Source organism: Alosa alosa, chromosome 13 (assembly GCF_017589495.1).
Source record: "Alosa alosa isolate M-15738 ecotype Scorff River chromosome 13, AALO_Geno_1.1, whole genome shotgun sequence".
In the NCBI taxonomy this organism is placed as follows: domain Eukaryota; kingdom Metazoa; phylum Chordata; class Actinopteri; order Clupeiformes; family Clupeidae; genus Alosa; species Alosa alosa.
In genome coordinates, this window is record NC_063201.1 from 25052162 (window position 1) to 25065069 (window position 12908).

Sequence of the window (12908 nt, forward strand, 5' to 3'; positions counted from 1 at the left end):
TACAATCCGTTCTTCACATAGAGAATGAAGATCATATTAACGTTTTAAACTAAATATAAAAACCACAGCGTTTATACTTTTGTGTGTGTATGTATTTGTGTCTCTCATGGAAAGAGAGAGAGGGCTGAACAGTCACACACACAAAGATGAAATTAAACAGACATTAAATGGGTCTACTAGCCCCATTCCACAGGTTGTAACATATTCAAAAATTGTGTTACAACCTACCCCACCACTGTCATCCATTGTTTAGCTAGCTGTATTAGCATGGTGCTTTGACATTAGCAAGAGAGAGCTACACCATTCTTTACTAGAGAAACTATAGTTTGACCTGATGTAACTCATACAACTGTATCTACAATGGTAAAAGCACTAGAAAAAAAATAAAAAAAAAAAAAAAAAAAAAAAAAAAAAAGTTACTTTCTTCCCTCAGATGTTAATTTTTTCTCCTTACTCCGGGATAAATGGCACTAACAACTTGAAAATGTCCATGTGTGATCGTTAAGGAAGTCTGAGCAGTCAGAAACTGTCACATGGCTCATATCTTATCCCTGATTGGTGGAATTGGTGATGTTACAACTCTCCCCATGTTACAACCATACCCGGTCTCCCCTACCCACGGCAGTTAAATAGCTTACTGTCTTTTGAAAGAGAGTTGGCATAAAGTCTTTAAAGACTGGCCCGCCGTCTTGCACAGTAGCCTCACATTGCACCCGTCAAAACGCAGCTTGCGCGCATTATGGACTCGCCTTTGGAGTCTGATCTGACTGTTTGCACAGCAAATTAAGTGTGAAAGTAAGTGCTGGTTACTCCTGTCCCTCACTGATGATCGAGGTTCTTGATGTCTGTCCAAATGATATTTTCCCAAACATTAATAACTTACTTTGGCCAATCGGTTACACAGTCTTTGCTAATCAATAAACAAAGCAGTTCACGTGTTGAATTGACTTATAGGTCTATAAAACCCATCTCTAAAATAGGAGCTGAGCTTAAAATAGTTTATGGCTTATTTTTTCCTACTTAGATCTTCATTTAAGTTTGGAAATGAATCATGGTGCAGCCTGACAGTGAATTATTTTTGCGAGTAGCCTAGGCATATCCTATTTTCATGTGCGGTTTTTGATTGATCACGTTAATTTTTAAAGCACAATAGGCACAATTTATATTTTCATGTCATTTGCATCCCAACTGTCACGTCTCTCCTTACTTTCAGTCGGTTCTCACAGGCACACCTTAATTATAATCTCTGGCTATAACGATAACGTTTAAATTAAATGGAGTATCATAACAATAACGTTCAAATTAGATCTGCTGCATAGTGGAGATTGAAAGGACCCAAAAAGTATCATCCTTGCATGTATGCTGTTGCTGCATTTTGACATTGTAACGTTCGGAAGAGTGAAAACAAAAGCAGTTACAGTTAACACTTGACGTAGCAAATGTACTGGCAGATGCAATAGGTAAATAGATATCTTTGCGTGTTAGCACAAGCAGTAACCTGTAGGCCATAGGCCTGTCAAACTCGATTCCTTTTAAGGATCCGGGTTATTCTGAGTCACTCACTAAACTGATCCGGGTTGAATGAGTCACTTGAGTCAATATTGCTAAATCGCAAAGAAATTCAGTCCTACGTTCAAGCAGTGCAGTGGGGTGCTTAATTTCGTTAAGTGCCTTCTCATGTTGGATGTGGATCCTCCATGATTTGAAACCAGGTTTTTGCAGTACTTGCATTTAGCCTTTAGAGTTTTGCTCTCCTGGTCAAAGTGCATCCACACATTGTTCATCTTTTTGGTGCTCATGTTCAGAAACTTTGATCTTATTGACAGAGAGGGTAGCCTATATTATAATAATGAATTATTTGTTGTTGTTTTGTTAACAATAGAAAAGTTTGCCTAGGTCTAATGCTACTCTGCTACAATGTTTATTACCACTACTACATACTAATAGTAGGCTACTAGGAATCTATTCTAATAAGTATTATAGGCTGCTGATACTAGGCAACTAATTATTATTATTAATCATAGTTATACTGTTAGGTAGCCTAATATAATATAATATAATATAATATAATATAATATAATATAAAATAGCCTAATATAATAGCATCAAAACCTCCACCCACCCACGGGAAAGAAAGCAGTTTGAGCCAGACTGTTTATTTATTGTCTTAACCTAGCCTAAGCAATTGACTTTCAATGTAGACAAAGAAACAGGAACGTAGAAATGCCCTGCAGTGAATAAATTATTATTATTGTTATTATTAGTAGTAGTACTACTACTACTACTACTATTCTCATTAGGCCTATTATTATTATCACCTTGACGAGTAGAAACTAGGCTACTCGCTCGTCTACAGATCCACTCATGACAATGTAGCCGGCTGATTCGACTGACTCGCACCGACTCGCACTCATAACAACATAACGTAACCGGTCCACCCGGCTGATCCAAATGACCCAGGTAGGCTAGCCTACTCAAGCAACTCCATACAGAGCAGACTCGTACTCAACGTAGCCTAACCGGCTGGCTGATCCGACTAACCCGGATTGCTACTCAGCCGCTCCAATCTGAGTCCCATGGTCTGCGAGTCTGCAATGTTTCCGGCTCTGCGGGAAGTTAACCAGTTATCTCGGACTGCCTGCTCACTCAGTCGCTTGAGTTGATTTGTGGAGTTGTGGTTGCCTACGAAATTGTTACATTTTTGGCAGCTACGATGGCTAGGGCTAGGAGGCAAGCTAATGTTGCAAGAGGTTTGTGTGTGGCGTTGTTTATCGTTTTAGATTGAATTGTAGTAGGACTCAACTGATCCGAGTTAATGATACTAGAGACTCGCGACTCATGGGTTAATTTAAAGACACGGGTGAAAGATCCGAGTGAGTCACGACTCAAACACCTTTAGTAGGCCAGGGATCACCAAATGGCGGACCGCGGTCCGAGTCCGGACTGTGACGTGATCCTATCCGGACCCAGATCATAATAGCCTAATTTAGATTTTCACGTAAGATTTCAAAGCTGCGCTAAATGTTTCGTTGGTTAGGATAACAGCATTTACTTCAGGGGCTTTAGGAACCATCATTTCGCTTGCTGATACTCAGCCAGTGAAATCTGTGAATTCTGATAAAGTCGAGTCAGTGAGTAAAGTAGCCTACTATGGAGAAGAGATGCTGCCTGAAACGAGCGAGGAGAGGAGACGGGACAAGAAACAATCAGATGGATATCTAAGTTAATGATAAGTAAGTTATTTTCAAATCATCGATTGCTCAAAGAGGAGAAAGCTAGACAGCGAGAACAGAGCTTTATATAACGATACAGGGGCAATACCACGCAAACTATCACGTCCATATAACGCCAACTAAATATGGATGTGACAGTTTTGCACAGAATTGCCCTGGACCTCTTCTATATATTCTGAGACAGGCGATTTTAAGCGCCAATTTGAAGCACCTCTACTAGACAAAGCCTATATTTTGAGCAAGCATAGGGTAGGCTAGGCCCATTCAACAGAGAACTGAGACCACAGAATATTTTTTACGATTTAAGAAGGCAATATGATTGATCCACCACAATCTAGTTAGGCCTAGGCTACATGCATTCACTGCCCAACAACGTGATATTCCTGGGTTTCCAGGATTTCGGGTCAACATAAAAAAAACTAAACTTGCTGATTAATGGGTTCAAGGAACTAGCTGTGGAATATCCATCCTTGTCTCAGCTCAAATTTTATTTTAAGTTCACGTTAAGATTTTAAAAATAGCCAAGGCTACTCAGTTTTTCTCCCCAATTACTCTTATCTTGCCTTATTTCTCCTCATTTCGAATGTTGCCTTTTAGGCTACATATTTTATTTCACATTAAACATTAGGCCTAGGCCTACAATCTTCTATTTCTTGAATTTCCCCTTGGGGATCAATAAAGTATCTATCTATCTATCTATCTACAACTCCATCCATCCATCCTAATATTATATATACATACATATACATAGCCTAAACACGCATGTTAAACATTATGATGCTCCGGACCTTTGCTTGAGGAAATTTTCCGTAACTGGACCTCGCTGAAGATTAATTGAATACCCCTGCTGTAGGCCAATAAAGACAAGTGTGTTTGCCACTTACATTTCTATTGCCTGACACTTCAAACTGCTGCAAATGCATCAAGAAAGGTCCCGCCTTAGACCATGTTAACCCTTAGAACCCTAAGCTGTTTTTAGGGCATTTTCACTATACCTTTATTCATAAGGATTTATTCTGGTCACTAATACATTTCAAGTATTAGTACTAGCATTGATTTTATTTTGATTTTTAAAGAATTAAAATATAAAAAATTAAAATTCTTATATTTCGACATGTATCTCAACACAGCAAGCTCATAGCTCTATATGCATTTAATGTGTGTGTAGGGCAGACTGTCCTGAATCGGGCAATATAATTGCCATGTTGGAGGGATACTCTGGGGCTGAGCAATTTACAGAAATGTGTGGTGTGTGATAAATAAATTTTTCATCACTAAAAATATTTAGTGATGAAAAATGACCTTTCTGCGCTCCATATCTGTGACACGAACTGATCTGACCTGACTTGACCCGAGGTTGCGTGTTAGCCTGCGTGCCTATGGTGTATGCACTCATATTGATTCTCAACTTTTTACTGCATTGCCATGAACAAAGTAAAGGTAAGTACAGCTATATGAAGTTATTATTTTGCTGTCACTTCGTCTGTTTTATAACCCAGAAGGATGTACTTGGTATCAAATGATAGGTCTGAGTCTCCTCTTTCATCTGACATGTGTGGCATATCTATCCGATCACGCGAGTAATTCAAACAAGAGTAATGGGTGTGCAGGTGAACGCAGAGAAGTATAGACTGGAAATATGATGCAATTTGATTTAATTTCATGATTTTTTTTATTTTCATACTTGATCGTACAGACAAGTGTGTAGTCTCTTTGGAAAGCCCCACTTCTGCTCTGTCATGCGATAAAGGTTTCATCTCGCTGCGATGAACAGTTCCGGAGCAATGTAACAGAGAAGAAAGGGTGTGTTTTTTGACGCACTTTGCGTCAATCGAGTTCTAAGGGTTAATGGCCAATCGTAGGATTTGGATTTGGGGGTGGCACCTGGGGTGGCCAATCGAATCTGAAGGGTGGCCTGTGCCACCCAGAGCCACCCCTCTGGCTCTGCCCCTGTGCCCTATGCCATCTATTGCCCGCATAGAGGAGTATATTGGCCGTTTTCAACACCTTTACCGTGCGTGAGAGAGATGGCTTTCTCCAATGCAACCCACATGCGTTTCACAGGACGCTTTCGGATTTGGCCTTCAATCCAAGGGCGACATATCAGACGCTTTCAGTAAAAGCGCAGACAATTTGCTTTTGTTTTAAATTATCAAGTAACCTTAATTTAAACATGGATGTGTGCTTGTTAGGCTTAACCAAAAAGCACAATAATATGTGACATGCCCATGCCATCTATTGCCCGCATAGAGGAGTATATTGGCCGTTTTCAACACCTTTACTGTGCGAGAGAGATCGCTTTCTCCAATGCAACCCACATGCGTTTCACAGGACGCTTTTGGATTTGGCCTTTCAATCCAAGGGTGACATATTGGACGCTTTCAGTAAAAGCGCGGACAATTTGCTTTTGTTTTAAATTATCCAGTAACCTTAATTTAAACATGAATGTGTGCTTGTTAGGCTTAGCCAAAAAACACAATAATATGTGACATGCCCATCTAATGCCACCTTAGAGGAGTTGCCGTTTTCAACACCTGTATCGTGCGAGAGGGACGCTCATGGCCCCCGTTTCACATGACACATTCGGTACGTGTCCATTATCGCGGCAAAGCCCACCGCGCCGCACATAGCCCATTAATTTCCTATGGAGAGCGCAGTTAACGCGTCCGCTATGCATCCCGGGAAGGCGGCGCGGCGGTGCGTCGAGAGGTTGGGCTCTGCTCTGCTGAGCTTCATGCAAATGAGAGCGGTTAACGCGGTCTACCGGTCCGCCTGCCAGAAATATTTGTTCCGCAAGTTCGCCACTGCACCCTATCAAAAAGACCTTGTTTGCGACTTGAACCAAGACAGAAGGTGCTTTGGAGTAACATGTCAGTGATATTTGTAAGTGTTTCAATAAAATAATTCCTTGCATTGGTTAACAGTATTACGTACTGCTTACTTAAGCTTACGTCTTAAGTAAGCTGCCTCCACTTTAGCACGTTAGCAGGCATTGTGTAATTAGATAAAATAAAATGTTACACCTTACACTTTAGCTGACTACACTACGTGGTAATGAGTAAATAATCATTCTTCACATTAGGTTCAAGTATCACAATTAGTGGCCTCCTGCTACAATTCATGTTTTAAACTTTCTCCAATTGTGTTTGTTTATGTTTGCCATGAAATTGCTTAGCTGCAGGCCAGTTTCATATTATTTTAGAATCTTCGTGTAGCCAGTACAATTACATTTCTGTGTCCATAATATTGCATTTCTGTACAAAAGTGCAGTAGAAAGTGCAACGTCCCAGGTAGGCTACTGTATTTTCCTGCATATGAACTGTATCTATTTATTTGTGTGTATTTATCTATCTATCTATCTATCCACCAGACCATGTTTTTGTAGGCCTCATATAGGCCTACCAACATTAGTCATAATTTCTCACAAACATATGTTTATGGATTGATTTGATCTATCCATCTATCTATCTATCTATGTGTGTGTGTGTGTGTGTGTGTGTTATCCCTCTCTCAGTCCTTCTGTAAAGCATAGATAGATAGATAGATACTTTATTGATCCCTAGGGGATCCCCAGCATTGGAGTACCTGAGCTACATTTCTCAAAGTGAACCCTCATACAAAGACCCTACTGAGTACTACGCAGAGGCGCCTGGCGGTACAGCTACAAGGCCAACATCAGCATAGATGAGTCCAGAAACCACGCCCCTTAGGTGAGTTAGAGTCCACCAGACCATGTTTTTGTAGGCCTCATGTAGGCCTACCAACATTAGTCATAACTTAAACCCTAGGAAGCTTTTTGTGGTGTGTGTGTGTGTGTGTGTGAGTGACTATCTGTGTGTGTGTGTGTGAATGTGTGTGTCTGTTTGTGTGTGTGTGTGTGTGTGTGTGTGTGTGTGTGTCTATCTATCTGTGTGTGTCTGTTTGTGTGTGCGTGTGTGTGTAAGCGCTTTCAGATATAACCTCCGGAGTATATGAGGAGGTTTGTCAAACGGAGGTCCTACCCTTCGGATGATTCAGATATGATGCTAACCTGCGGACCTAATACTGACCTTATCTGGGGCGGTAATGTGTGAAACGACATACACGCATTACAGAATCTCCGTGTGGTTGTCGAGTGAGGGGTGGGGCTTGTAGAGTTCACAAGATCACGGGAGATATGACGCGAATAATATATCGACGCTGCCTGTCACAGCTGCTTTTTTATTTACAAAGTGTAGCCTATGCATTATATAGGCTAAAGAAGAGAAATCTATTGTGCATAGGCTAATACTTGAAGTAGGCTAGCCACGTAAGTGCGCACTTGAAATTGACCTAGCCTACAGTATTTGTATGTGTGCTTCAAAACTTTATCTGTTTTCAACGTTATGTACCAGAATTACTTGGCTATAGAACCCCACATCTGGTTTGCGTTGGAGAGAGAGCATGCACAAACTTTATGGTAGGCTACCAGCCAATTCAGTAGGCTAACTCAAGACTTCAAGATCATACAACGTTTTTAAGCAACAAACAAAATACTAACATCAATAACAGTGAAGTTGTTCATTTTTCATGGTTTATTTTTTCCAAAAGCATCCTCTCCCCATGTGTCGCATTTACGTAAGGAGCTTGGAACAAAGTTGGGTTTACTTCGTTTTCATTTTCTCTAGGCATATATGCTCAGCAAATATCAGCGAGCTCAGCAGGTCATGAAGGCTATCAATGAACAGAAAACCGTGTTGGCTAACAATTTATTAAATACTCCTGTTATTGTCGTCAACGACATCGCTGTAAGCTGCTGCCTTTTCAGCACCTTCTGCTTATGATGATTCAGTCTTCTGAATTCGTTTGTCCTTGCCATGCAGTTGTAGGCTAACGTGTCTCTAACGTTCCCTTCAGGTGTTCTATCAAAATGTTGTATGCCCTCATGGACAGTAGCTCAGTGATGTCTGCATCTTTCCAGGTCGGAGATTTTCTGGACAGCATGCCACTCCATCATAACACTGGCTTTTAAGTCAGATCTAACCACATGGGCCTTGAAAAGAAACGTCACCAACACGCCCTCTCACTAGGTGTGAATTTTAACCGCATGTTCTACTCCTCGTTCAGACACAGCACATTTACATAATGTCCGGAGGAAATACTAGGGGGGGAGTACTATAAACAATGGGTAAATTCGGACTTCCATATGACCGGTTATGTCGTTCAGATATACGGCCCCACCGTTTAACATCGGCAGAACCTCCGGTCTTACACGTATGTCTGAAAGCGCTTTGTGTCTATCTCTGTGTGTATGTGTGTGTGTCTATCTATCTGTGTGTGTGTGTATGTATGTGTATCTATCTATCTGTGTGTGTGTGTGTGTATGTGTGTCTATCTATCTGTGTGTGTGTGTATGTATGTGTATCTATCTATCTGTGTGTGTGTGTGTGTGTGTGTGTCTGTTTGTGTGTGTGTGTGTGTGTATGTCTGTTTGTGTGTGTGTGTGTGTGTATCTCTGTGTGTGTGAGTGTGTATGTGTGTATCTATCTATCTGTGTGTGTGTGTGTGTCTACCTATCTGTGTGTGTGTGTGTGTCTGTCTATCTATCTGTGTGTGTGTGTTTGTCTACCTATCTGTGTGTGTGTGTGTGTCTATCTATCTGTGTGTGTGTGTGTGTGTGTATGTTTGTCTATCTACCTCTCTGTACGTGTGTGTGTTTGTCTATCTACCTCTCTGTACTGTATGTGTTTGTGTGTGTGAGTGTCTGTGTGTGTGTATCTATCTATATATGTGTGTGTGTATCTATCTATCTGTGTGTGTGTGTGAGTATGTGTGTGTGTGTGTGTATCTATCTATCTGTGTGTGTGTGTGTGTGTGTGTGTCTGTGTATCTGTGTGTGTCTATCTATCTATCTATATATGTGTGTGTGTGTGTGTATGTGTGTGTGTCTGTATCTATCTATCTGTGTGTGTGTGTGCTACTATCTGTGTGCATGTGTGTGTGAGTATGTGTGTGTGTCTATCTATCTATCTATCTGTGTATGTCTGTGTGTGAGTGTGTGTATCTATCTATCTGTGTGTGTGTTAGAGAGTGTGTGTCTATCTATCTATCTATCTGTGTGTGTGTGTGTATTTATCTATCTCTATCTATCTATTTATCTATCTTTATTATATGGCTCTTCACAATGCTAGTAGAACGCTCCAATGGGATTTCCCAAAGTTCTAGCGGTAAATAAATTCATGTAATTACCGCTGCAAACATATAATTACCGCTGTCAATGGCTTCTGATACGTCTTTCATATCACTACGCAAGGACTGGAACTTCATTCAAACGTGAAAGCAGACAGTTGATCAGCTGTGTTCTAAAGAATGTTTGATTCAAGTTCAGCAGCGTGTGTTGCGAACTATTTGCTGAACGAGTTGCTGTTTTTCTCTCCACCAAGGGATATAGGTGTGCAATGTAAAATTGTATTTAAAAAGAAAAGAAAGGTGTGTTGATATTTTATTTAGGGAAGGGCTTGTATGTTCCAGTCATATCTTAAATTCAGCCCTCTTCTTCTACTTTTTCACAGGTATTTGCTCCTGATGTCCTGACCAGCAGAACATGTACAGAAAGAAGTGTTCCAATACCAGTTTCCGCTCATCTGTGGTTCTCCTGACATGTTGGGAGAGCAGGGATTTCAATTTTGACTGCTCTTCAATTAACATAATCATCCTCAACATCCTCACATCTTGCGCATCCTCACATTCTGCACATCCTCACATCCTGTGGTTCACTGCAACGGGTAGTTACATCAGTACAACGGATCATTGGCGCATGAACTTGCCACATTGAAAGTTTACTGTGCCACACTGAGTAACATCTCATATTAATAGCTTGAATTTCCCCTTGGGGATCAATAAAGTATCTATCTATCTATTAGCACTATTTTGTAATTGTACCACACTGCAAAATTGCTGATACTCTACTATTCAATGAAAGAAATTCTACAGTCAGTAAGTGTCTGTTCCAAGAATCAGCATGTCGCGTTTGACGGATCTGGATTGGGCCCTTGCGATGGCAACTTCAAGCTGGAGTTTCACAAAACCAAGTTGCGGCATTATTTGGAGTGAGCCCTAGTACCATCTCCAAACTGAAGGCCAAATCTGTCTTCTACAGTTTTTCAGTCAAGGTTTACAGGACAATATGGCTGACAGCTCTCTTCCCAGACAATCGGGAACAGTCTGCACACAGCCAATCTCCGGTCTCATTGCCATGACTGCCCTTCACCGTCAGGCCCATTTGCACTCAGACCTCTCAAGTCTCACGCATTGAGCGTGAGACACACGCATTTCAATGACTTCACACGCTCACACGCGGCATTTCTCACTCCGAGAAATTATTAACTTTACCGCACAGAAATTTCTAAGGGCTATATTTTACAAACGTGTCACACAACGTTGCTGTCTGTGCGCTCATTCAGCTCAGAGAGCTGCTGTTCAGTTACTAACCTATCGGCCAATCAGAAAATAGGATTTCTCAACCAATCAGGAAATAGTTTTGTTTTGATGTGGGTCCGCAACGTGGAGACTGCTGGTCCGCGGAGTCGTGGAGTGAAATTAGGCCCGGTGCTTCGTCTGATAATTTTCTGCGCAGTTGATCAAGATACCGCGGACCGACAAAAAAAGAAAACAAACGTTTCTGCTATCGATGTCATTGGAGCCATACAATAAAGTGGTGGTATCGCGCGTTCATTCAATGCAGGCGCCGCGCCGAGAGAAACCGAAACTAATCGATAACGTTTGGTATCAAAGCTCCGCTTCAACCTGTTATTGAATGCTGAATGCTGTTTAATTGTTTAACGACACTTGACAACAACGTTAATTTTTGGAACTTCCATAGAAACAGAGCAGAGACTGTATAATACACTGTAGCACTGAGTATTGTATAGTCAAATTTGAATATAACGTGGCCAAAAGCTATTGTAGCCTTCTTTCTATCTGTTAAAGATCAACAGATCAGTGATTTACGCCTATCTGCTCGCCAAAAAAGCTGGTATTGTGTTTCCTGAATCCTTCCAGGCATTCAAATTAAACTTCATTAAAAAACATGTGTTTTTTTTCTCCATTTCCTACCCATGTATGATGCTTGCATGAGGGAAACATCCCAAAACAATAGCACCCATATAATTGTTGCTGTTTTGAGAAGTATTTCTTTTCTTATGCAAGCATCATGCAGCAAAAGCAATGAAACTAATTATACTGTATCTTACATTAGTAAAGCAGTCCTCTGATGTGCATGTCACAAAACATTTAAGTGAAAGTGCATGTATAACAATATAGGCATAATAATGATTGTGATAATGATAATGACAATTTGATTTGGAGGGAGTGGGGTTGGGTACGTGTAGATGAGCCCTATGACACCAAAGTCTGCCATGACTGGGCCTCAGGTCAAAGAAGTTTGAGAAAGGCTGGTCTACATAACCTGCATCAGATTGAGGTTTGCAGTGATGCGCCTGAAGGCACAGGTTGAGGACCCAGTCAGTTACGTCACAATATGCACATTTGTTTAAATTCATACCTACGTAATCACCATGACCAAAATTGTACTTTTTTTTTACTTTGAATCTTGAAAAAAATAAAAAAATATTGACCTAACTACCGACCCATTTTTTTTTTTTTTTTTTTTTTTTTTTTTTTGGCTGTTACTGCAAACAAGAATATTTTTAAGGATGGCCTCATGACTGTGAAAATGGCTGACATTGAACCACAGTGCTTTAAATGGGAGCCCCCAGTATCAGTCATCAAGGCATCAAAATCTGCCACAAACACTTACAACACCACTCATAAACACACAAACGGACAGAACCACCACTGTTCAAAAGACCATTTTGGGGCTAAATGTGCTTTTTCTCATTTGGTTGTTTTCTGTTTGTTTAGAGCAGAATGAGCCACTGCTGTTCAAAGGGCCCATTTGGGTGAAATTATTATTATAATATAATGTTATTATTATTTACTATAGGGTTCTAGAATAAATAAAACAGTGTGTTTGAAATAATGGAATTTGTGCTCTCTCATGAAGCTGGGTCGATGGGTTATGGGGAGGGTGGGTCTGTTGATCGGGGGGGAGGGGGCGTGGTGCCACGAGTAGTTCAAGCAGACGTAGGATTTTCATGTACTTCGATCAGGGGGGAGGGGGCGTGGCACTGTGCCAATGACACGCCCCCTCCCTCCTGAGAAACAAAGTCTCACTCCTTGCAAACTTCAAAACTTGAGAGCCCTGTTTGCACTGGTGTCAGCAACATGTGCACTGGAACCTGAACATGTGAAGGAATGTTATGTTCAGTGATGTTTTCAGATTCTGGACTCATGGGATGGGATGCCATCCCACAGAAGTGTGTGATCAGGCTGGTGATCAGCTTGAGGAGAAGGTGCCAGGCTGTTGTGGCTGTGTGTTTTTTCCACATGCTACTGAGGCTTCTGTTTGTGAAATGAATTGTTAAATTGCCAATATGTCTTGTTTCTTTGTTTCAACGTCAATCATCCAATACACCAAACAAGTCAATGGCAGAATGCGCTGTTTGGCATTGGCAGAGAAGATTAGGCAAACGTTTCATGGGTGCAACCTACATACTCAGCTCTACTGCACATCCCACAAGTGCATGTTCATTACAAATGGGGCACCCTTTGAAAGGGAACTAAATAGGCTTTCCAACGGTATAAGATGTATTGCCA